At 44.4% G+C, this 23,704-nt stretch overlaps 17 non-coding genes across 17 annotated transcripts; all 17 read right to left on the bottom strand.

The window, feature by feature from the left end:
- Positions 1 to 772: 772 nt before the first annotated feature.
- trnap-ugg (transfer RNA proline (anticodon UGG)) lies at positions 773 to 844 on the bottom strand. Its single transcript has one exon. It is a non-coding gene; the product is annotated as a tRNA-Pro (tRNA).
- An 884-nt stretch (positions 845 to 1,728) lies between these two features.
- Positions 1,729 to 1,800, bottom strand: trnap-cgg (transfer RNA proline (anticodon CGG)). Its single transcript has one exon. It is a non-coding gene; the product is annotated as a tRNA-Pro (tRNA).
- Positions 1,801 to 3,646: 1,846 nt separating this feature from the next.
- On the bottom strand, positions 3,647 to 3,718 carry trnat-cgu (transfer RNA threonine (anticodon CGU)). The gene has a single exon. It is a non-coding gene; the product is annotated as a tRNA-Thr (tRNA).
- A 1,846-nt stretch (positions 3,719 to 5,564) lies between these two features.
- On the bottom strand, positions 5,565 to 5,636 carry trnap-ugg (transfer RNA proline (anticodon UGG)). The gene has a single exon. It is a non-coding gene; the product is annotated as a tRNA-Pro (tRNA).
- An 883-nt stretch (positions 5,637 to 6,519) lies between these two features.
- trnap-ugg (transfer RNA proline (anticodon UGG)) lies at positions 6,520 to 6,591 on the bottom strand. The gene has a single exon. It is a non-coding gene; the product is annotated as a tRNA-Pro (tRNA).
- An 884-nt stretch (positions 6,592 to 7,475) lies between these two features.
- trnap-cgg (transfer RNA proline (anticodon CGG)) lies at positions 7,476 to 7,547 on the bottom strand. Its single transcript has one exon. It is a non-coding gene; the product is annotated as a tRNA-Pro (tRNA).
- A 1,846-nt stretch (positions 7,548 to 9,393) lies between these two features.
- trnat-cgu (transfer RNA threonine (anticodon CGU)) lies at positions 9,394 to 9,465 on the bottom strand. The gene has a single exon. It is a non-coding gene; the product is annotated as a tRNA-Thr (tRNA).
- An 890-nt stretch (positions 9,466 to 10,355) lies between these two features.
- On the bottom strand, positions 10,356 to 10,427 carry trnap-ugg (transfer RNA proline (anticodon UGG)). Its single transcript has one exon. It is a non-coding gene; the product is annotated as a tRNA-Pro (tRNA).
- An 884-nt stretch (positions 10,428 to 11,311) lies between these two features.
- On the bottom strand, positions 11,312 to 11,383 carry trnap-ugg (transfer RNA proline (anticodon UGG)). Its single transcript has one exon. It is a non-coding gene; the product is annotated as a tRNA-Pro (tRNA).
- Positions 11,384 to 12,266: 883 nt separating this feature from the next.
- Positions 12,267 to 12,338, bottom strand: trnap-agg (transfer RNA proline (anticodon AGG)). Its single transcript has one exon. It is a non-coding gene; the product is annotated as a tRNA-Pro (tRNA).
- Positions 12,339 to 13,229: 891 nt separating this feature from the next.
- Positions 13,230 to 13,301, bottom strand: trnap-agg (transfer RNA proline (anticodon AGG)). The gene has a single exon. It is a non-coding gene; the product is annotated as a tRNA-Pro (tRNA).
- Positions 13,302 to 14,185: 884 nt separating this feature from the next.
- Positions 14,186 to 14,257, bottom strand: trnap-ugg (transfer RNA proline (anticodon UGG)). The gene has a single exon. It is a non-coding gene; the product is annotated as a tRNA-Pro (tRNA).
- An 883-nt stretch (positions 14,258 to 15,140) lies between these two features.
- On the bottom strand, positions 15,141 to 15,212 carry trnap-ugg (transfer RNA proline (anticodon UGG)). Its single transcript has one exon. It is a non-coding gene; the product is annotated as a tRNA-Pro (tRNA).
- Positions 15,213 to 16,096: 884 nt separating this feature from the next.
- Positions 16,097 to 16,168, bottom strand: trnap-ugg (transfer RNA proline (anticodon UGG)). The gene has a single exon. It is a non-coding gene; the product is annotated as a tRNA-Pro (tRNA).
- A 1,839-nt stretch (positions 16,169 to 18,007) lies between these two features.
- Positions 18,008 to 18,079, bottom strand: trnap-ugg (transfer RNA proline (anticodon UGG)). Its single transcript has one exon. It is a non-coding gene; the product is annotated as a tRNA-Pro (tRNA).
- A 3,460-nt stretch (positions 18,080 to 21,539) lies between these two features.
- On the bottom strand, positions 21,540 to 21,611 carry trnap-agg (transfer RNA proline (anticodon AGG)). The gene has a single exon. It is a non-coding gene; the product is annotated as a tRNA-Pro (tRNA).
- Positions 21,612 to 22,495: 884 nt separating this feature from the next.
- On the bottom strand, positions 22,496 to 22,567 carry trnap-agg (transfer RNA proline (anticodon AGG)). The gene has a single exon. It is a non-coding gene; the product is annotated as a tRNA-Pro (tRNA).
- Between the last annotated feature and the right edge of the window lie 1,137 nt (positions 22,568 to 23,704).

Below are 23,704 nucleotides of genomic sequence, written 5' to 3' on the forward strand. Positions count from 1 at the left end.
CAGGACTTTGCTACTGACAAGCTCCAACAGGGATGACTCCAGAGGGACTGCACACAGTGAATGAGAAAAAAGGGTTCCCAGTCATCCACGTCATGGTAGTCTGATGAGCTTTGAAAGAAAGCAGCTGGAATTTTCTAAGTGCCTTGAAGACCTTTCACCTCTCCTCTGAGAACCTTCGTTAGATCTAAAACTAAACGTTGGAGAGTCCCAGGTATTTAAACCCCAGAGGGGGTTGTCTTTACCAGGGTCGTTGACCAACTATGAAACACATCACATGAGCCAAGGGTGGAAAAAAGGCGTGGGTAATTATCAGCAGAGGTGAAACCATTATGAGACCTTCACATATGGAGTTTAACGTCTTTACACCGAAATTGAATGGCCTCAATTTCGATCAGACTTTGTGATCTCTAATAGCCCTTTTCCACTTGCACCTACCTAGCTTGGCTTAACTTGACTTAGCCCGATCTTTAAAGTTTCCATTAGGTGATAGTACCTGGTAACAGGTATATTTTAGTACCTGCCCAGTAAGGTTTCCAAGGCAATCTCAAAATGTGACATATACAGATTGCGTGGCAGGGACTGTGCAGTCAATGGCATCACTCAATGGGTCATGAGAGTGACTCCTTCACAAAATCAAAAACGTTATTTTAGAAAGACAAATTGGTGTCACACATAACATTGAATGGTTTGGCACCCAACACATTTACAATGCCCCAGAAGGAATGTGTCTTACCAAAGAATTCCATGAAGCTAAGAGTCTGTGATTTTAAGGGGGCTCGTCCGGGATTTGAACCCGGGACCTCTCGCACCCAAAGCGAGAATCATACGCCTAGACCAACGAGCCACAGGAAGCCTGCGTTTAAGTCTGCAACTCTGAAAGGATAGACTTAAATCGGCCTTCAAATTCAAGCAGGAATGTTTTTAAGCTCTCTTCAGTATTCATTTTTGTACCTTCAGGCCTTTGCTACTGACAAGCTCCAACAGGGATGACTCCAGAGGGACTGCACACAGTGAATGAGAAAAAAGGGTTCCCAGTCATCCACGTCATGGTAGTCTGATGAGCTTTGAAAGAAAGCAGCTGGAATTCTCTAAGTGCCTTGAAGACCTTTCACCTCTCCTCTGAGAACCTTCGTTAGATCTAAAACTAAACGTTGGAGAGTCCCAGGTATTTAAAACCCAGAGCGGGTTGTCTTTACCAGGGTCGTTGACCAACTATGAAACACATCACATGAGCCAAGGGGTGGAAAAAAGGTGTGGGTAATTATCAGCAGAGGTCAAACCATTATGAGACCTTCACATATGTAGTTTAACGTCTTTACACCGAAATTGAATGGCCTCAATTTCGATCAGACTTTGTGATCTCTAATAGCCCTTTTCCACTTGCACCTACCTAGCTTGGCTTAACTTGACTCAGCTCGATCTTTAAAGTTTCCATTAGGTGATAGTACCTGGTTACAGGTATTTTTTTAGTACCTGCCCAGTAAGGTTTCCAAGGCAATCTCAAAACGTGACATATACAGATTGCGTGGCAGGGACTGTGCAGTCAATGGCATCACTCAATGAGTCATGAGAGTGACTCTTTCACAAAATCAAAAACGTTATTTTAGAAAGACAAATTGGTGTCACACATAACATTGAGTCGTTTGGCACACAACACATTTACAATGCCCCAGAAGGAATGTGTCTTTGCAAAGAATTCCATCAAGCTAAGAGATTGTGATTTTAAGGGGGCTCGTCCGGGATTTGAACCCGGGACCTCTCGCACCCGAAGCGAGAATCATACGCCTAGACCAACGAGCCACAGGAGGCCTGCGTTTAAGTCTGCAACTCTGAAAGGATAGACTTATATCGGCCTTCAAATTCAAGCAGGAATGGTGTTAAGCTCTCTTCAGTATTCATTTTTGTACCTTCAGGCCTTTGCTACTGACAAGCTCCAACAGGGATGACTCCAGAGGGACTGCACACAGTGAATGAGAAAAAAGGGTTCCCAGTCATCCACGTCATGGTAGTCTGATGAGCTTTGAAAGAAAGCAGCTGGAATTCTCTAAGTGCCTTGAAGACCTTTCACCTCTCCTCTGAGAACCTTCGTTAGATCTAAAACTAAACGTTGGAGAGTCCCAGGTATTTAAACCCCAGAGGGGGTTGTCTTTACCAGGGTCGTTGACCAACTATGAAACACATCACATGAGCCAAGGGGTGGAAAAAAGGCGTGGGTGATTATCAGCAGAGGTTTCAGGTGAAACCATTATGAGACCTTCACATATGTAGTTTAACGTCTTTACACCGAAATTGAATGGCCTCAATTTCGATCAGACTTTGTGATCTCTAATAGCCCTTTTCCACTTGTACCTACCTAGCTTGGCTTAACTTGACTCAGCCCGATCTTTAAAGTTTCCATTAGGTGATAGTACCTGGTAACAGGTATATTTTAGTACGTGCCCAGTAAGGTTTCCAAGGCAATCTCAAAATGTGACATATACAGATTGCGTGGCAGGGACTGTGCAGTCAATGGCATCACTCAATGGGTCATGAGAGTGACTCCTTCACAAAATCAAAAACGTTATTTTAGAAAGACAAATTGGTGTCACACATAACATTGAAAGGTTTGGCACACAACACATTTACAATGCCCCAGAAGGAATGTGTCTTACCAAAGAATTCCATGAAGCTAAGAGCTTGTGATTTTAAGGGGGTTCGTCCCGGATTTGAACTCGGGACCTCTCGCACCCAAAGCGAGAATCATACGCCTAGACCAACGAGCCACAGGAAGCCTGCGTTTAAGTCTGCAACTCTGAAAGGATAGACTTAAATCGGCCTTCAAATTCAAGCAGGAATGTTTTTAAGCTCTCTTCAGTATTCATTTTTGTACCTTCAGGCCTTTGCTACTGACAAGCTCCAACAGGGATGACTCCAGAGGGACTGCACACAGTGAATGAGAAAAAAGGGTTCCCAGTCATCCACGTCATGGTAGTCTGATGAGCTTTGAAAGAAAGCAGCTGGAATTCTCTAAGTGCATTGAAGACCTTTCACCTCTCCTCTGAGAACCTTCGTTAGATCTAAAACTAAACGTTGGAGAGTCCCAGGTATTTAAAACCCAGAGCGGGTTGTCTTTACCAGGGTCGTTGACCAACTATGAAACACATCACATGAGCCAAGGGGTGGAAAAAAGGTGTGGGTAATTATCAGCAGAGGTCAAACCATTATGAGACCTTCACATATGTAGTTTAACGTCTTTACACCGAAATTGAATGGCCTCAATTTCGATCAGACTTTGTGATCTCTAATAGCCCTTTTCCACTTGCACCTACCTAGCTTGGCTTAACTTGACTCAGCTCGATCTTTAAAGTTTCCATTAGGTGATAGTACCTGGTTACAGGTATTTTTTTAGTACCTGCCCAGTAAGGTTTCCAAGGCAATCTCAAAACGTGACATATACAGATTGCGTGGCAGGGACTGTGCAGTCAATGGCATCACTCAATGAGTCATGAGAGTGACTCCTTCACAAAATCAAAAACGTTATTTTAGAAAGACAAATTGGTGTCACACATCACATTGAGTCGTTTGGCACACAACACATTTACAATGCCCCAGAAGGAATGTGTCTTTGCAAAGAATTCCATGAAGCTAAGAGCTTGTGATTTTAAGGGGGCTCGTCCGGGATTTGAACCCGGGACCTCTCGCACACGAAGCGAGAATCATACGCCTAGACCAACGAGCCACAGGAGGCCCACGTTTAAGTCTGCAACTCTGAAAGGATAGACTTATATCGGCCTTCAAATTCAAGCAGGAATGGTGTTAAGCTCTCTTCAGTATTCATTTTTGTACCTTCAGGCCTTTGCTACTGACAAGCTCCAACAGGGATGACTCCAGAGGGACTGCACACAGTGAATGAGAAAAAAGGGTTCCCAGTCATCCACGTCATGGTAGTCTGATGAGCTTTGAAAGAAAGCAGCTGGAATTCTCTAAGTGCCTTGAAGACCTTTCACCTCTCCTCTGAGAACCTTCGTTAGATCTAAAACTAAACGTTGGAGAGTCCCAGGTATTTAAACCCCAGAGGGGGTTGTCTTTACCAGGGTCGTTGACCAACTATGAAACACATCACATGAGCCAAGGGGTGGAAAAAAGGCGTGGGTGATTATCAGCAGAGGTTTCAGGTGAAACCATTATGAGACCTTCACATATGTAGTTTAACGTCTTTACACCGAAATTGAATGGCCTCAATTTCGATCAGACTTTGTGATCTCTAATAGCCCTTTTCCACTTGTACCTACCTAGCTTGGCTTAACTTGACTCAGCCCGATCTTTAAAGTTTCCATTAGGTGATAGTACCTGGTAACAGGTATATTTTAGTACGTGCCCAGTAAGGTTTCCAAGGCAATCTCAAAATGTGACATATACAGATTGCGTGGCAGGGACTGTGCAGTCAATGGCATCACTCAATGGGTCATGAGAGTGACTCCTTCACAAAATCAAAAACGTTATTTTAGAAAGACAAATTGGTGTCACACATAACATTGAAAGGTTTGGCACACAACACTTTTACAATGCCCCAGAAGGAATGTGTCTTACCAAAGAATTCCATGAAGGTAAGAGCTTGTGATTTTAAGGGGGCTCGTCCAGGATTTGAACCCAGGACCTCTCGCACCCAAAGCGAGAATCATACGCCTAGACCAACGAGCCACAGGAAGCCTGCGTTTAAGTCTGCAACTCTGAAAGGATAGACTTAAATCGGCCTTCAAATTCAAGCAGGAATGTTTTTAAGCTCTCTTCAGTATTCATTTTTGTACCTTCAGGCCTTTGCTACTGACAAGCTCCAACAGGGATGACTCCAGAGGGACTGCACACAGTGAATGAGAAAAAAGGGTTCCCAGTCATCCACGTCATGGTAGTCTGATGAGCTTTGAAAGAAAGCAGCTGGAATTCTCTAAGTGCCTTGAAGACCTTTCACCTCTCCTCTGAGAACCTTCGTTAGATCTAAAACTAAACGTTGGAGAGTCCCAGGTATTTAAACCCCAGAGCGGGTTGTCTTTACCAGGGTCGTTGACCAACTATGAAACACATCACATGAGCCAAGGGGTGGAAAAAAGGTGTGGGTAATTATCAGCAGAGGTCAAACCATTATGAGACCTTCACATATGTAGTTTAACGTCTTTACACCGAAATTGAATGGCCTCAATTTCGATCAGACTTTGTGATCTCTAATAGCCCTTTTCCACTTGCACCTACCTAGCTTGGCTTAACTTGACTCAGCTCGATCTTTAAAGTTTCCATTAGGTGATAGTACCTGGTTACAGGTATTTTTTTAGTACCTGCCCAGTAAGGTTTCCAAGGCAATCTCAAAATGTGACATATACAGATTGCGTGGCAGGGACTGTGCAGTCAATGGCATCACTCAATGAGTCATGAGAGTGACTCTTTCACAAAATCAAAAACGTTATTTTAGAAAGACAAATTGGTGTCAGACATCACATTGAATGGTTTGGCACCCAACACATTTACAATGCCCCAGAAGGAATGTGTCTTACCAAAGAATTCCATGAAGCTAAGAGCCTGTGATTTTAAGGGGGCTCGTCCGGGATTTGAACCCGGGACCTCTCGCACCCAAAGCGAGAATCATACGCCTAGACCAACGAGCCACAGGAAGCCTGCGTTTAAGTCTGCAACTCTGAAAGGATAGACTTAAATCGGCCTTCAAATTCAAGCAGGAATGTTTTTAAGCTCTCTTCAGTATTCATTTTTGTACCTTCAGGCATTTGCTACTGACAAGCTCCAACAGGGATGACTCCAGAGGGACTGCACACAGTAAATGAGAAAAAAGGGTTCCCAGTCATCCACGTCATGGTAGTCTGATGAGCTTTGAAAGAAAGCAGCTGGAATTCTCTAAGTGCATTGAAGACCTTTCACCTCTCCTCTGAGAACCTTCGTTAGATCTAAAACTAAACGTTGGAGAGTCCCAGGTATTTAAACCCCAGAGGGGGTTGTCTTTACCAGGGTCGTTGACCAACTATGAAACACATCACATGAGCCAAGGGGTGGAAAAAAGGCGTGGGTGATTATCAGCAGAGGTCAAACCATTATGAGACCTTCACATATGTAGTTTAACGTCTTTACACCGAAATTGAATGGCCTCAATTTCGATCAGACTTTGTGATCTCTAATAGCCCTTTTCCACTTGCACCTACCTAGCTTGGCTTAACTTGACTCAGCCCGATCTTTAAAGTTTCCATTAGGTGATAGTACCTGGTAACAGGTATATTTTAGTACCTGCCCAGTAAGGTTTCCAAGGCAATCTCAAAATGTGACATATACAGATTGCATGGCAGGGACTGTGCAGTCAATGGCATCACTCAATGGGTCATGAGAGTGACTCCTTCACAAAATCAAAAACGTTATTTTAGAAAGACAAATTGGTGTCACACATAACATTGAAAGGTTTGGCACACAACACTTTTACAATGCCCCAGAAGGAATGTGTCTTACCAAAGAATTCCATGAAGCTAAGAGCTTGTGAGTTTAAGGGGGCTCGTCCGGGATTTGAACCCGGGACCTCTCGCACCCAAAGCGAGAATCATACGCCTAGACCAACGAGCCACAGGAAGCCTGCGTTTAAGTCTGCAACTCTGAAAGGATAGACTTAAATCGGCCTTCAAATTCAAGCAGGAATGTTTTTAAGCTCTCTTCAGTATTCATTTTTGTACCTTCAGGCCTTTGCTACTGACAAGCTCCAACAGGGATGACTCCAGAGGGACTGCACACAGTGAATGAGAAAAAAGGGTTCCCAGTCATCCACGTCATGGTAGTCTGATGAGCTTTGAAAGAAAGCAGCTGGAATTCTCTAAGTGCCTTGAAGACCTTTCACCTCTCCTCTGAGAACCTTCGTTAGATCTAAAACTAAACGTTGGAGAGTCCCAGGTATTTAAAACCCAGAGCGGGTTGTCTTTACCAGGGTCGTTGACCAACTATGAAACACATCACATGAGCCAAGGGGTGGAAAAAAGGTGTGGGTAATTATCAGCAGAGGTCAAACCATTATGAGACCTTCACATATGTAGTTTAACGTCTTTACACCGAAATTGAATGGCCTCAATTTCGATCAGACTTTGTGATCTCTAATAGCCCTTTTCCACTTGCACCTACCTAGCTTGGCTTAACTTGACTCAGCTCGATCTTTAAAGTTTCCATTAGGTGATAGTACCTGGTTACAGGTATTTTTTTAGTACCTGCCCAGTAAGGTTTCCAAGGCAATCTCAAAACGTGACATATACAGATTGCGTGGCAGGGACTGTGCAGTCAATGGCATCACTCAATGAGTCATGAGAGTGACTCTTTCACAAAATCAAAAACGTTATTTTAGAAAGACAAATTGGTGTCACACATAACATTGAGTCGTTTGGCACACAACACATTTACAATGCCCCAGAAGGAATGTGTCTTTGCAAAGAATTCCATCAAGCTAAGAGATTGTGATTTTAAGGGGGCTCGTCCGGGATTTGAACCCGGGACCTCTCGCACCCGAAGCGAGAATCATACGCCTAGACCAACGAGCCACAGGAGGCCTGCGTTTAAGTCTGCAACTCTGAAAGGATAGACTTATATCGGCCTTCAAATTCAAGCAGGAATGGTGTTAAGCTCTCTTCAGTATTCATTTTTGTACCTTCAGGCCTTTGCTACTGACAAGCTCCAACAGGGATGACTCCAGAGGGACTGCACACAGTGAATGAGAAAAAAGGGTTCCCAGTCATCCACGTCATGGTAGTCTGATGAGCTTTGAAAGAAAGCAGCTGGAATTCTCTAAGTGCCTTGAAGACCTTTCACCTCTCCTCTGAGAACCTTCGTTAGATCTAAAACTAAACGTTGGAGAGTCCCAGGTATTTAAACCCCAGAGGGGGTTGTCTTTACCAGGGTCGTTGACCAACTATGAAACACATCACATGAGCCAAGGGGTGGAAAAAAGGCGTGGGTGATTATCAGCAGAGGTTTCAGGTGAAACCATTATGAGACCTTCACATATGTAGTTTAACGTCTTTACACCGAAATTGAATGGCCTCAATTTCGATCAGACTTTGTGATCTCTAATAGCCCTTTTCCACTTGTACCTACCTAGCTTGGCTTAACTTGACTCAGCCCGATCTTTAAAGTTTCCATTAGGTGATAGTACCTGGTAACAGGTATATTTTAGTACGTGCCCAGTAAGGTTTCCAAGGCAATCTCAAAATGTGACATATACAGATTGCGTGGCAGGGACTGTGCAGTCAATGGCATCACTCAATGGGTCATGAGAGTGACTCCTTCACAAAATCAAAAACGTTATTTTAGAAAGACAAATTGGTGTCACACATAACATTGAAAGGTTTGGCACACAACACATTTACAATGCCCCAGAAGGAATGTGTCTTACCAAAGAATTCCATGAAGCTAAGAGCTTGTGATTTTAAGGGGGTTCGTCCCGGATTTGAACTCGGGACCTCTCGCACCCAAAGCGAGAATCATACGCCTAGACCAACGAGCCACAGGAAGCCTGCGTTTAAGTCTGCAACTCTGAAAGGATAGACTTAAATCGGCCTTCAAATTCAAGCAGGAATGTTTTTAAGCTCTCTTCAGTATTCATTTTTGTACCTTCAGGCCTTTGCTACTGACAAGCTCCAACAGGGATGACTCCAGAGGGACTGCACACAGTGAATGAGAAAAAAGGGTTCCCAGTCATCCACGTCATGGTAGTCTGATGAGCTTTGAAAGAAAGCAGCTGGAATTCTCTAAGTGCATTGAAGACCTTTCACCTCTCCTCTGAGAACCTTCGTTAGATCTAAAACTAAACGTTGGAGAGTCCCAGGTATTTAAAACCCAGAGCGGGTTGTCTTTACCAGGGTCGTTGACCAACTATGAAACACATCACATGAGCCAAGGGGTGGAAAAAAGGTGTGGGTAATTATCAGCAGAGGTCAAACCATTATGAGACCTTCACATATGTAGTTTAACGTCTTTACACCGAAATTGAATGGCCTCAATTTCGATCAGACTTTGTGATCTCTAATAGCCCTTTTCCACTTGCACCTACCTAGCTTGGCTTAACTTGACTCAGCTCGATCTTTAAAGTTTCCATTAGGTGATAGTACCTGGTTACAGGTATTTTTTTAGTACCTGCCCAGTAAGGTTTCCAAGGCAATCTCAAAACGTGACATATACAGATTGCGTGGCAGGGACTGTGCAGTCAATGGCATCACTCAATGAGTCATGAGAGTGACTCCTTCACAAAATCAAAAACGTTATTTTAGAAAGACAAATTGGTGTCACACATCACATTGAGTCGTTTGGCACACAACACATTTACAATGCCCCAGAAGGAATGTGTCTTTGCAAAGAATTCCATGAAGCTAAGAGCTTGTGATTTTAAGGGGGCTCGTCCGGGATTTGAACCCGGGACCTCTCGCACACGAAGCGAGAATCATACGCCTAGACCAACGAGCCACAGGAGGCCCGCGTTTAAGTCTGCAACTCTGAAAGGATAGACTTATATCGGCCTTCAAATTCAAGCAGGAATGGTGTTAAGCTCTCTTCAGTATTCATTTTTGTACCTTCAGGCCTTTGCTACTGACAAGCTCCAACAGGGATGACTCCAGAGGGACTGCACACAGTGAATGAGAAAAAAGGGTTCCCAGTCATCCACGTCATGGTAGTCTGATGAGCTTTGAAAGAAAGCAGCTGGAATTCTCTAAGTGCCTTGAAGACCTTTCACCTCTCCTCTGAGAACCTTCGTTAGATCTAAAACTAAACGTTGGAGAGTCCCAGGTATTTAAACCCCAGAGGGGGTTGTCTTTACCAGGGTCGTTGACCAACTATGAAACACATCACATGAGCCAAGGGGTGGAAAAAAGGCGTGGGTGATTATCAGCAGAGGTTTCAGGTGAAACCATTATGAGACCTTCACATATGTAGTTTAACGTCTTTACACCGAAATTGAATGGCCTCAATTTCGATCAGACTTTGTGATCTCTAATAGCCCTTTTCCACTTGTACCTACCTAGCTTGGCTTAACTTGACTCAGCCCGATCTTTAAAGTTTCCATTAGGTGATAGTACCTGGTAACAGGTATATTTTAGTACGTGCCCAGTAAGGTTTCCAAGGCAATCTCAAAATGTGACATATACAGATTGCGTGGCAGGGACTGTGCAGTCAATGGCATCACTCAATGGGTCATGAGAGTGACTCCTTCACAAAATCAAAAACGTTATTTTAGAAAGACAAATTGGTGTCACACATAACATTGAAAGGTTTGGCACACAACACTTTTACAATGCCCCAGAAGGAATGTGTCTTACCAAAGAATTCCATGAAGGTAAGAGCTTGTGATTTTAAGGGGGCTCGTCCGGGATTTGAACCCAGGACCTCTCGCACCCAAAGCGAGAATCATACGCCTAGACCAACGAGCCACAGGAAGCCTGCGTTTAAGTCTGCAACTCTGAAAGGATAGACTTAAATCGGCCTTCAAATTCAAGCAGGAATGTTTTTAAGCTCTCTTCAGTATTCATTTTTGTACCTTCAGGCCTTTGCTACTGACAAGCTCCAACAGGGATGACTCCAGAGGGACTGCACACAGTGAATGAGAAAAAAGGGTTCCCAGTCATCCACGTCATGGTAGTCTGATGAGCTTTGAAAGAAAGCAGCTGGAATTCTCTAAGTGCCTTGAAGACCTTTCACCTCTCCTCTGAGAACCTTCGTTAGATCTAAAACTAAACGTTGGAGAGTCCCAGGTATTTAAACCCCAGAGCGGGTTGTCTTTACCAGGGTCGTTGACCAACTATGAAACACATCACATGAGCCAAGGGGTGGAAAAAAGGTGTGGGTAATTATCAGCAGAGGTCAAACCATTATGAGACCTTCACATATGTAGTTTAACGTCTTTACACCGAAATTGAATGGCCTCAATTTCGATCAGACTTTGTGATCTCTAATAGCCCTTTTCCACTTGCACCTACCTAGCTTGGCTTAACTTGACTCAGCTCGATCTTTAAAGTTTCCATTAGGTGATAGTACCTGGTTACAGGTATTTTTTTAGTACCTGCCCAGTAAGGTTTCCAAGGCAATCTCAAAATGTGACATATACAGATTGCGTGGCAGGGACTGTGCAGTCAATGGCATCACTCAATGAGTCATGAGAGTGACTCTTTCACAAAATCAAAAACGTTATTTTAGAAAGACAAATTGGTGTCAGACATCACATTGAATGGTTTGGCACCCAACACATTTACAATGCCCCAGAAGGAATGTGTCTTACCAAAGAATTCCATGAAGCTAAGAGCCTGTGATTTTAAGGGGGCTCGTCCGGGATTTGAACCCGGGACCTCTCGCACCCAAAGCGAGAATCATACGCCTAGACCAACGAGCCACAGGAAGCCTGCGTTTAAGTCTGCAACTCTGAAAGGATAGACTTAAATCGGCCTTCAAATTCAAGCAGGAATGTTTTTAAGCTCTCTTCAGTATTCATTTTTGTACCTTCAGGCATTTGCTACTGACAAGCTCCAACAGGGATGACTCCAGAGGGACTGCACACAGTAAATGAGAAAAAAGGGTTCCCAGTCATCCACGTCATGGTAGTCTGATGAGCTTTGAAAGAAAGCAGCTGGAATTCTCTAAGTGCATTGAAGACCTTTCACCTCTCCTCTGAGAACCTTCGTTAGATCTAAAACTAAACGTTGGAGAGTCCCAGGTATTTAAACCCCAGAGGGGGTTGTCTTTACCAGGGTCGTTGACCAACTATGAAACACATCACATGAGCCAAGGGGTGGAAAAAAGGCGTGGGTGATTATCAGCAGAGGTCAAACCATTATGAGACCTTCACATATGTAGTTTAACGTCTTTACACCGAAATTGAATGGCCTCAATTTCGATCAGACTTTGTGATCTCTAATAGCCCTTTTCCACTTGCACCTACCTAGCTTGGCTTAACTTGACTCAGCCCGATCTTTAAAGTTTCCATTAGGTGATAGTACCTGGTAACAGGTATATTTTAGTACCTGCCCAGTAAGGTTTCCAAGGCAATCTCAAAATGTGACATATACAGATTGCATGGCAGGGACTGTGCAGTCAATGGCATCACTCAATGGGTCATGAGAGTGACTCCTTCACAAAATCAAAAACGTTATTTTAGAAAGACAAATTGGTGTCACACATAACATTGAAAGGTTTGGCACACAACACTTTTACAATGCCCCAGAAGGAATGTGTCTTACCAAAGAATTCCATGAAGCTAAGAGCTTGTGAGTTTAAGGGGGCTCGTCCGGGATTTGAACCCGGGACCTCTCGCACCCTAAGCAAGAATCATACGCCTAGACCAACGAGCCACAGGAGGCCTGCGTTCAAGTCTGCAACTCTGAAAGGATAGACTTATATCGGCCTTCAAATTCAAGCAGGAATGGTGTTAAGCTCTCTTCAGTATTCATTTTTGTACCTTCAGGCCTTTGCTACTGACAAGCTCCAACAGGGATGACTCCAGAGGGACTGCACACAGTGAATGAGAAAAAAGGGTTCCCAGTCATCCACGTCATGGTAGTCTGATGAGCTTTGAAAGAAAGCAGCTGGAATTCTCTAAGTGCCTTGAAGACCTTTCACCTCTCCTCTGAGAACCTTCGTTAGATCTAAAACTAAACGTTGGAGAGTCCCAGGTATTTAAACCCCAGAGGGGGTTGTCTTTACCAGGGTCGTTGACCAACTATGAAACACATCACATGAGCCAAGGGGTGGAAAAAAGGCGTGGGTGATTATCAGCAGAGGTTTCAGGTGAAACCATTATGAGACCTTCACATATGTAGTTTAACGTCTTTACACCGAAATTGAATGGCCTCAATTTCGATCAGACTTTGTGATCTCTAATAGCCCTTTTCCACTTGCACCTACCTAGCTTGGCTTAACTTGACTCAGCTCGATCTTTAAAGTTTCCATTAGGTGATAGTACCTGGTTACAGGTATTTTTTTAGTACCTGCCCAGTAAGGTTTCCAAGGCAATCTCAAAATGTGACATATACAGATTGCGTGGCAGGGACTGTGCAGTCAATGGCATCACTCAATGAGTCATGAGAGTGACTCTTTCACAAAATCAAAAACGTTATTTTAGAAAGACAAATTGGTGTCACACATCACATTGAAAGGTTTGGCACACAACACATTTACAATGCCCCAGAAGGAATGTGTCTTAGCAAAGAATTCCATGAAGCTAAGAGCTTGTGAGTTTAAGGGGGCTCGTCCGGGATTTGAACCCGGGACCTCTCGCACCCTAAGCAAGAATCATACGCCTAGACCAACGAGCCACAGGAGGCCTGCGTTCAAGTCTGCAACTCTGAAAGGATAGACTTATATCGGCCTTCAAATTCAAGCAGGAATGGTGTTAAGCTCTCTTCAGTATTCATTTTTGTACCTTCAGGCATTTGCTACTGACAAGCTCCAACAGGGATGACTCCAGAGGGACTGCACACAGTGAATGAGAAAAAAGGGTTCCCAGTCATCCACGTCATGGTAGTCTGATGAGCTTTGAAAGAAAGCAGCTGGAATTCTCTAAGTGCCTTGAAGACCTTTCACCTCTCCTCTGAGAACCTTCGTTAGATCTAAAACTAAACGTTGGAGAGTCCCAGGTATTTAAACCCCAGAGGGGGTTGTCTTTACCAGGGTCGTTGACCAACTATGAAACACATCACATGAGCCAAGGGGTGGAAAAAAGGTGTGGGTAATTATCAGCAGAGGTCAAACCATTATGAGACCTTCACATATGTAGTTTAACGTCTTTACACCGAAATTGAATGGCCTCAATTTCGATCAGACTTTGTGATCTCTAATAGCCCTTTTCCACTTGCACCTACCTAGCTTGGCTTAACTTGACTCAGCTCGATCTTTAAAGTTTCCATTAGGTGATAGTACCTGGTTACAGGTATTTTTTTAGTACCTGCCCAGTAAGGTTTCCAAGGCAATCTCAAAATGTGACATATACAGATTGCGTGGCAGGGACTGTGCAGTCAATGGCATCACTCAATGAGTCATGAGAGTGACTCTTTCACAAAATCAAAAACGTTATTTTAGAAAGACAAATTGGTGTCAGACATAACATTGAATGGTTTGGCACCCAACACATTTACAATGCCCCAGAAGGAATGTGTCTTACCAAAGAATTCCATGAAGCTAAGAGCCTGTGATTTTAAGGGGGCTCGTCCGGGATTTGAACCCGGGACCTCTCGCACCCAAAGCGAGAATCATACGCCTAGACCAACGAGCCACTGGAAGCCTGCGTTTAAGTCTGCAACTCTGAAAGGATAGACTTAAATCGGCCTTCAAATTCAAGCAGGAATGTTTTTAAGCTCTCTTCAGTATTCATTTTTGTACTTTCAGGACTTTGCTACTGACAAGCTCCAACAGGGATGACTCCAGAGGGACTGCACACAGTAAATGAGAAAAAAGGGTTCCCAGTCATCCACGTCATGGTAGTCTGATGAGCTTTGAAAGAAAGCAGCTGGAATTCTCTAAGTGCATTGAAGACCTTTCACCTCTCCTCTGAGAACCTTCGTTAGATCTAAAACTAAACGTTGGAGAGTCCCAGGTATTTAAAACCCAGAGCGGGTTGTCTTTACCAGGGTCGTTGACCAACTATGAAACACATCACATGAGCCAAGGGGTGGAAAAAAGGTGTGGGTAATTATCAGCAGAGGTCAAACCATTATGAGACCTTCACATATGTAGTTTAACGTCTTTACACCGAAATTGAATGGCCTCAATTTCGATCAGACTTTGTGATCTCTAATAGCCCTTTTCCACTTGCACCTACCTAGCTTGGCTTAACTTGACTCAGCCCGATCTTTAAAGTTTCCATTAGGTGATAGTACCTGGTAACAGGTATATTTTAGTACCTGCCCAGTAAGGTTTCCAAGGCAATCTCAAAATGTGACATATACAGATTGCATGGCAGGGACTGTGCAGTCAATGGCATCACTCAATGGGTCATGAGAGTGACTCCTTCACAAAATCAAAAACGTTATTTTAGAAAGACAAATTGGTGTCACACATAACATTGAAAGGTTTGGCACACAACACTTTTACAATGCCCCAGAAGGAATGTGTCTTACCAAAGAATTCCATGAAGCTAAGAGCTTGTGATTTTAAGGGGGCTCGTCCGGGATTTGAACCCGGGACCTCTCGCACCCAAAGCGAGAATCATACGCCTAGACCAACGAGCCACAGGAAGCCTGCGTTTAAGTCTGCAACTCTGAAAGGATAGACTTAAATCGGCCTTCAAATTCAAGCAGGAATGTTTTTAAGCTCTCTTCAGTATTCATTTTTGTACCTTCAGGCCTTTGCTACTGACAAGCTCCAACAGGGATGACTCCAGAGGGACTGCACACAATGAATGAGAAAAAAGGGTTCCCAGTCATCCACGTCATGGTAGTCTGATGAGCTTTGAAAGAAAGCAGCTGGAATTCTCTAAGTGCCTTGAAGACCTTTCACCTCTCCTCTGAGAACCTTCGTTAGATCTAAAACTAAACGTTGGAGAGTCCCAGGTATTTAAACCCCAGAGCGGGTTGTCTTTACCAGGGTCGTTGACCAACTATGAAACACATCACATGAGCCAAGGGGTGGAAAAAAGGTGTGGGTAATTATCAGCAGAGGTCAAACCATTATGAGACCTTCACATATGTAGTTTAACGTCTTTACACCGAAATTGAATGGCCTCAATTTCGATCAGACTTTGTGATCTCTAATAGCCCTTTTCCACTTGCACCTACCTAGCTTGGCTTAACTTGACTCAGCTCGATCTTTAAAGTTTCCATTAGGTGATAGTACCTGGTTACAGGTATTTTTTTAGTACCTGCCCAGTAAGGTTTCCAAGGCAATCTCAAAATGTGACATATACAGATTGCGTGGCAGGGACTGTGCAGTCAATGGCATCACTCAATGAGTCATGAGAGTGACTCTTTCACAAAATCAAAAACGTTATTTTAGAAAGACAAATTGGTGTCAGACATCACATTGAATGGTTTGGCACCCAACACATTTACAATGCCCCAGAAGGAATGTGTCTTACCAAAGAATTCCATGAAGCTAAGAGCCTGTGATTTTAAGGGGGCTCGTCCGGGATTTGAACCCGGGACCTCTCGCACCCAAAGCGAGAATCATACGCCTAGACCAACGAGCCACAGGAAGCCTGCGTTTAAGTCTGCAACTCTGAAAGGATAGACTTAAATCGGCCTTCAAATTCAAGCAGGAATGTTTTTAAGCTCTCTTCAGTATTCATTTTTGTACCTTCAGGCCTTTGCTACTGACAAGCTCCAACAGGGATGACTCCAGAGGGACTGCACACAGTAAATGAGAAAAAAGGGTTCCCAGTCATCCACGTCATGGTAGTCTGATGAGCTTTGAAAGAAAGCAGCTGGAATTCTCTAAGTGCATTGAAGACCTTTCACCTCTCCTCTGAGAACCTTCGTTAGATCTAAAACTAAACGTTGGAGAGTCCCAGGTATTTAAACCCCAGAGGGGGTTGTCTTTACCAGGGTCGTTGACCAACTATGAAACACATCACATGAGCCAAGGGGTGGAAAAAAGGCGTGGGTGATTATCAGCAGAGGTCAAACCATTATGAGACCTTCACATATGTAGTTTAACGTCTTTACACCGAAATTGAATGGCCTCAATTTCGATCAGACTTTGTGATCTCTAATAGCCCTTTTCCACTTGCACCTACCTAGCTTGGCTTAACTTGACTCAGCCCGATCTTTAAAGTTTCCATTAGGTGATAGTACCTGGTAACAGGTATATTTTAGTACCTGCCCAGTAAGGTTTCCAAGGCAATCTCAAAATGTGACATATACAGATTGCATGGCAGGGACTGTGCAGTCAATGGCATCACTCAATGGGTCATGAGAGTGACTCCTTCACAAAATCAAAAACGTTATTTTAGAAAGACAAATTGGTGTCACACATAACATTGAAAGGTTTGGCACACAACACATTTACAATGCCCCAGAAGGAATGTGTCTTACCGAAGAATTCCATGAAGGTAAGAGCTTGTGATTTTAAGGGGGCTCGTCCGGGATTTGAACCCGGGACCTCTCGCACCCAAAGTGAGAATCATACGCCTAGACCAACGAGCCACAGGAAGCCTGCGTTTAAGTCTGCAACTCTGAAAGGATAGACTTAAATCGGCCTTCAAATTCAAGCAGGAATGTTTTTAAGCTCTCTTCAGTATTCATTTTTGTACCTTCAGGCCTTTGCTACTGACAAGCTCCAACAGGGATGACTCCAGAGGGACTGCACACAATGAATGAGAAAAAAGGGTTCCCAGTCATCCACGTCATGGTAGTCTGATGAGCTTTGAAAGAAAGCAGCTGGAATTCTCTAAGTGCCTTGAAGACCTTTCACCTCTCCTCTGAGAACCTTCGTTAGATCTAAAACTAAACGTTGGAGAGTCCCAGGTATTTAAAACCCAGATCGGGTTGTCTTTACCAGGGTCGTTGACCAACTATGAAACACATCACATGAGCCAAGGGGTGGAAAAAAGGTGTGGGTAATTATCAGCAGAGGTCAAACCATTATGAGACCTTCACATATGTAGTTTAACGTCTTTACACCGAAATTGAATGGCCTCAATTTCGATCAGACTTTGTGATCTCTAATAGCCCTTTTCCACTTGCACCTACCTAGCTTGGCTTAACTTGACTCAGCTCGATCTTTAAAGTTTCCATTAGGTGATAGTACCTGGTTACAGGTATTTTTTTAGTACCTGCCCAGTAAGGTTTCCAAGGCAATCTCAAAATGTGACATATACAGATTGCGTGGCAGGGACTGTGCAGTCAATGGCATCACTCAATGAGTCATGAGAGTGACTCTTTCACAAAATCAAAAACGTTATTTTAGAAAGACAAATTGGTGTCAGACATCACATTGAATGGTTTGGCACCCAACACATTTACAATGCCCCAGAAGGAATGTGTCTTACCAAAGAATTCCATGAAGCTAAGAGCCTGTGATTTTAAGGGGGCTCGTCCGGGATTTGAACCCGGGACCTCTCGCACCCAAAGCGAGAATCATACGCCTAGACCAACGAGCCACAGGAAGCCTGCGTTTAAGTCTGCAACTCTGAAAGGATAGACTTAAATCGGCCTTCAAATTCAAGCAGGAATGTTTTTAAGCTCTCTTCAGTATTCATTTTTGTACCTTCAGGCCTTTGCTACTGACAAGTTCCAACAGGGATGACTCCAGAGGGACTGCACACAGTGAATGAGAAAAAAGGGTTCCCAATCATCCAAGTCATGGTAGTCTGATGAGCTTTGAAAGAAAGCAGCTGGAATTCTCTAAGTGCATTGAAGACCTTTCACCTCTCCTCTGAGAACCTTCGTTAGATCTAAAACTAAACGTTGGAGAGTCCCAGGTATTTAAAACCCAGAGCGGGTTGTCTTTACCAGGGTCGTTGACCAACTATGAAACACATCACATGAGCCAAGGGGTGGAAAAAAGGCGTGGGTAATTATCAGCAGAGGTTTCAGGTGAAACCATTATGAGATCTTCACATAATATCAGGGGACTTCAATCATGCCTCACTGGACTCCACACTGCCCACCTTCACCCAGTATGTGACCTGCCCAACCAGAGTCAATAAAACACTGGACTTACTGTATGCCAATGCAGGAGAGGCATACAGTTCATCACCTCTCCCTCCCCTGGGCAGATCTGATCACAACCTGGTGCACCTTGTCCCTGTGTATGAGCCCTTAGTGCGCAGGGAGCCACCAGCCACCCGCACTGTACAGAGATGGTCAGAGGAGAGCGAGGAGGCTCTTAAGGATTGTTTTGAGTCGACTGTGTGGGAGGTGATTTGTGATGACCACGGTGAGGACATCGACAGCCTTACTACATGCATTACTGACTATATAAACTTCTGTGTGGATAACACTGTACCTACCAGGACTGTACGGTGTTTCTCCAACAACAAACCTTGGATTACCCCAGAAATTAAAACCGTCCTCAAGCAGAAGAGGAGGGCCTTCAAATCCAGAGACAAAGAGGAGTTGAAAAGGGTGCAGAGAGAGCTGAGGGGACTGATAAGGAATGGGAAGGAGAGCTACAGGCAGAAGATGGAGAACCAGCTTCAACAAAACAACGTTGGTGAAGTCTGGAGAGGCCTCAGAACCATCTCGGGCCACAAACAGCAGAACTCTCTGCCTGGGAGGGATGTGAGATGGGCAAATGAACTGAATCATTTCTTCAACAGATTTGACTCAGCCATGAGGCAGTCTGCAACATCGGCTGCAGACTCACCCACCCCCACTGCTGCTGTTCCACCTCAGACACTTCACACCTCCTCTATTCACCCTGCTCACTCCCCCCCACCCCCAACAACAGCATCCAATACACACTCAACACAAGGCTCCAGCCTGTCTCTCTCAGCCACCCAGGTTAGGAGGGAACTGAGGAGGATTAATGGCAAGAAGGCAGCGGGTCCAGATGGCATCAGCTCGAGGGTCGTCAGGTCCTGCGCGGACCAACTGTGTGGGGTGATGGAGCACCTCTTCAACCTGAGCCTGAGGTTGGGAAGAGTTCCACAGCTCTGGAAAACCTCCTGTGTTGTACCAGTGCCAAAGACTTCACGCCCCAAGGACCTCAACAGCTACAGGCCGGTGGCTCTGACATCCCACCTGATGAAGACCCTGGAGCGGTTGGTCCTGGCTCAGCTTCGGCGCCTAATAAGCTCATCACTGGACCCACTTCAGTTTGCCTACCAGCCTGGCATTGGAGCGGATGATGCCGTCATTCACCTCCTACATCGTTCCCTCGCTCACCTGGAGACCGCTGGAAGCACTGTGAGAATCATGTTCTTTGATTTCTCCAGTGCCTTCAACACCATTCTTCCCTCGGTTCTAAAGGACAAGCTGGTGAACTCTGGAGTGGACCATCACCTCAATACCTGGATCCTGGACTACCTCACCGACCGACCACAGTATGTGAGGACTCAGGGCTGTGTGTCGGACAGGGTCGTCTGCAGTACGGGGGCCCCACAGGGAACGGTTCTGGCTCAGTTCCTCTTCACCATCTACACTGCAGACTTCTCCCACAACTCCACCCAGTGCTTCCTGCAGAAGTTCTCTGATGACTCTGCAATAGTCGGCCTCATCACTGATGGGGACGACAAGGAGTACAGAGGTCTGACCCAAGACTTTGTGGACTGGTGCCAGCTGAACTACCTCCAGATCAACGCCAGTAAAACCAAGGAACTGGTGGTAGACTTCCGCAGGCACAAGCATTCTCCACTGCAACCACTGAACATCCAAGGTATGGACATTGAGGCTGTGGACAGCTACAGGTACCTTGGTGTTCATCTGAACAATAGACTGGACTGGACTCATAACTCAAACGCCCTCTACAGGAAAGGGCAGAGCAGGCTGTACCTGCTGCGGAGACTCAGGTCGTTTGGAGTGGAGGGCCCACTCCTGAAGAAATTCTATGACTCTGTGGTGGCTTCTGCTATCTTTTATGGCGTGGTCTGCTGGGGCGGCAGCATCTCTGCTGGGGACAGGAAGAGACTGAACAGGGTGATCCGAAGGGCCAGCTCTGTTCTAGGATGCCCTCTGGACCCAGTGGAGGTGGTGAGTGACAGGAGAACGGTGGCTAAGCTGTCATCCCTGATGGACAACGTCTCCCACCCCATGCAGCAGACTGTGACAGCACTGAGCAGCTCCTTCAGTGGGAGACTGCGGCACCCACGGTGTGGGACGGAGAGATTTCGCAGGTCTTTCCTCCCCACTGCTGTCAGACTCCATAATAAAGACTTTAACTGATCAAGCACACACATCCATACATATGCAATAATACTAAGTGCAATAATCCTTTCTGTCATCGTTGTATTTTTACTCAGTTGTATATAGTATTTGTATTTGTATTCTATTTTTATCTTATTGTATATTTATTTTATTTTATTCTACTGTATATAGTATTTTATTTTATTCTATTCTGTACAGTTGTGTACTGTATTTATTCTTATTGTATTCTAATTTTTGCCTCATAACTTTTGCACTGTCCACTTCCTGCTGTGACAAAACAAATTTCCCACGTGTGGGACTAATAAAGGTTATCTTATCTTATCTTATGTAGTTTAACGTCTTTACACCGAAATTGAATGGCCTCAATTTCGATCAGACTTTGTGATCTCTAATAGCCCTTTTCCACTTGCACCTACCTAGCTTGGCTTAACTTGACTCAGCTCGATCTTTAAAGTTTCCATTAGGTGATAGTACCTGGTTACAGGTATTTTTTAGTACCTGCCCAGTAAGGTTTCCAAGGCAATCTCAAAATGTGACATATACAGATTGCGTGGCAGGGACTGTGCAGTCAATGGCATCACTCAATGAGTCATGAGAGTGACTCCTTCACAAAATCAAAAACATTATTTTAGAAAGACAAATTGGTGTCACACATAACATTGAAAGGTTTGGCACACAACACATTTACAATGCCCCAGAAGGAATGTGTCTTAGCAAAGAATTCCATGAAGCTAAGAGATTGTGATTTTAAGGGGGCTCGTCCGGGATTTGAACCCGGGACCTCTCGCACCCTAAGCGAGAATCATACGCCTAGACCAACGAGCCACAGGAGGCCTGCGTTCAAGTCTGCAACTCTGAAAGGATAGATTTAAATCGGCCTTCAAATTCAAGCAGGAATGGTGTTAAGCTCTCTTCAGTATTCATTTTTGTACCTTCAGGACTTTGCTACTGACAAGCTCCAACAGGGATGACTCCAGAGGGACTGCACACAGTAAATGAGAAAAAAGGGTTCCCAGTCATCCACGTCATGGTAGTCTGATGAGTTTTGAAAGAAAGCAGCTGGAATTCTCTAAGTGCCTTGAAGACCTTTCACCTCTCCTCTGAGAACCTTCGTTAGATCTAAAACTAAACGTTGGAGAGTCCCAGGTATTTAAAACCCAGAGCGGGTTGTCTTTACCAGGGTCGTTGACCAACTATGAAACACATCACATGAGCCAAGGGGTGGAAAAAAGGTGTGGGTAATTATCAGCAGAGGTTAAACCATTATGAGACCTTCACATATGTAGTTTAACGTCTTTACACCGAAATTGAATGGCCTCAATTTCGATCAGACTTTGTGATCTCTAATAGCCCTTTTCCACTTGCACCTACCTAGCTTGGCTTAACTTGACTCAGCTCGATCTTTAAAGTTTCCATTAGGTGATAGTACCTGGTTACAGGTATTTTTTTAGTACCTGCCCAGTAAGGTTTCCAAGGCAATCTCAAAATGTGACATATACAGATTGCGTGGCAGGGACTGTGCAGTCAATGGCATCACTCAATGAGTCATGAGAGTGACTCCTTCACAAAATCAAAAACGTTATTTTAGAAAGACAAATTGGTGTCACAGATCACATTGAATGGTTTGGCACCCAACACATTTACAATAAACCAGAAGGAATGTGTCTTACCAAAGAATTCCATGAAGGTAAGAGCCTGTGATTTTAAGGGGGCTCGTCCGGGATTTGAACCCGGGACCTCTCGCACCCTAAGCGAGAATCATACGCCTAGACCAACGAGCCACAGGTAGCCTGCGTTTAAGTCTGCAACTCTGAAAGAATAGACTTAAATCGGCCTTCAAATTCAAGCAGGAATGTTTTTAAGCTCTCTTCAGTATTCATTTTTGTACCTTCAGGCCTTTGCTACTGACAAGCTCCAACAGGGATGACTCCAGAGGGACTGCACACAGTGAATGACAAAAAAGGGTTCCCAGTAATCCACGTCATGGTAGTCTGATGAGCTTTGAAAGAAAGCAGCTGGAATTCTCTAAGTGCCTTGAAGACCTTTCACCTCTCCTATGAGAACCTTCGTTAGATCTAAAACTAAACGTTGGAGAGTCCCAGGTATTTAAAACCCAGAGCGGGTTGTCTTTACCAGGGTCGTTGACCAACTATGAAACACATCACATGAGCCAAGGGGTGGAAAAAAGGCGTGGGTAATTATCAGCAGAGGTTTCAGGTGAAACCATTATGAGACCTTCACATATGTAGTTTAACGTCTTTACAACGAAATTGAATGGCCTCAATTTCGATCAGACTTTGTGATCTCTAATAGCCCTTTTCCACTTGCACCTACCTAGCTCTGCTTAACTTGACTCAGCTCGATCTTTAAAGTTTCCATTAGGTGATAGTACCTGGTTACAGGTATTTTTTTAGTACCTGCCCAGTAAGGTTTCCAAGGCAATCTCAAAATGTGACATATACAGATTGCGTGGCAGGGACTGTGCAGTCAATGGCATCACTCAATGAGTCATGTGACTCTTTCACAAAATCAAAAATGTTATTTTAGAAAGACAAATTGGTGTCACACATCACTTGTATGGTTTCTCTCCTGTGTGGACTCGTTTGTGTCTTTTAAGCTGACCTGCAGTGGTGAAGGATGACCCACACTGATCATTGGGAAGCCATTTCACATGTCACATGAAGTGACATGAAGAGGAGGTAGACTTCCACCGTAACCTCCGTGCGGATCTGTGATATTTTGCTCGGCTAAAAGTTATCAAGGCTGACGAAAGCTTGGTTTTGCATTTGCTGGATATTGATCTGAAAACTCTTTTCTTGCTGCGTCACGACTGACTTTTTAGCTAACGTAAGCTAAAGTGGCAGTGTCTGTTTTTGTTTTTGATGCTGTCACCGGTACGAGATTCCGGAATGGCACCA

The sequence above is a fragment of the Diplotaxodon limnothrissa genome, linkage group LG18, assembly GCF_057381915.1.
Source record: "Diplotaxodon limnothrissa isolate DT_005_m linkage group LG18, D_limnothrissa_male_GT1.1, whole genome shotgun sequence".
NCBI classification, from domain to species: domain Eukaryota; kingdom Metazoa; phylum Chordata; class Actinopteri; order Cichliformes; family Cichlidae; genus Diplotaxodon; species Diplotaxodon limnothrissa.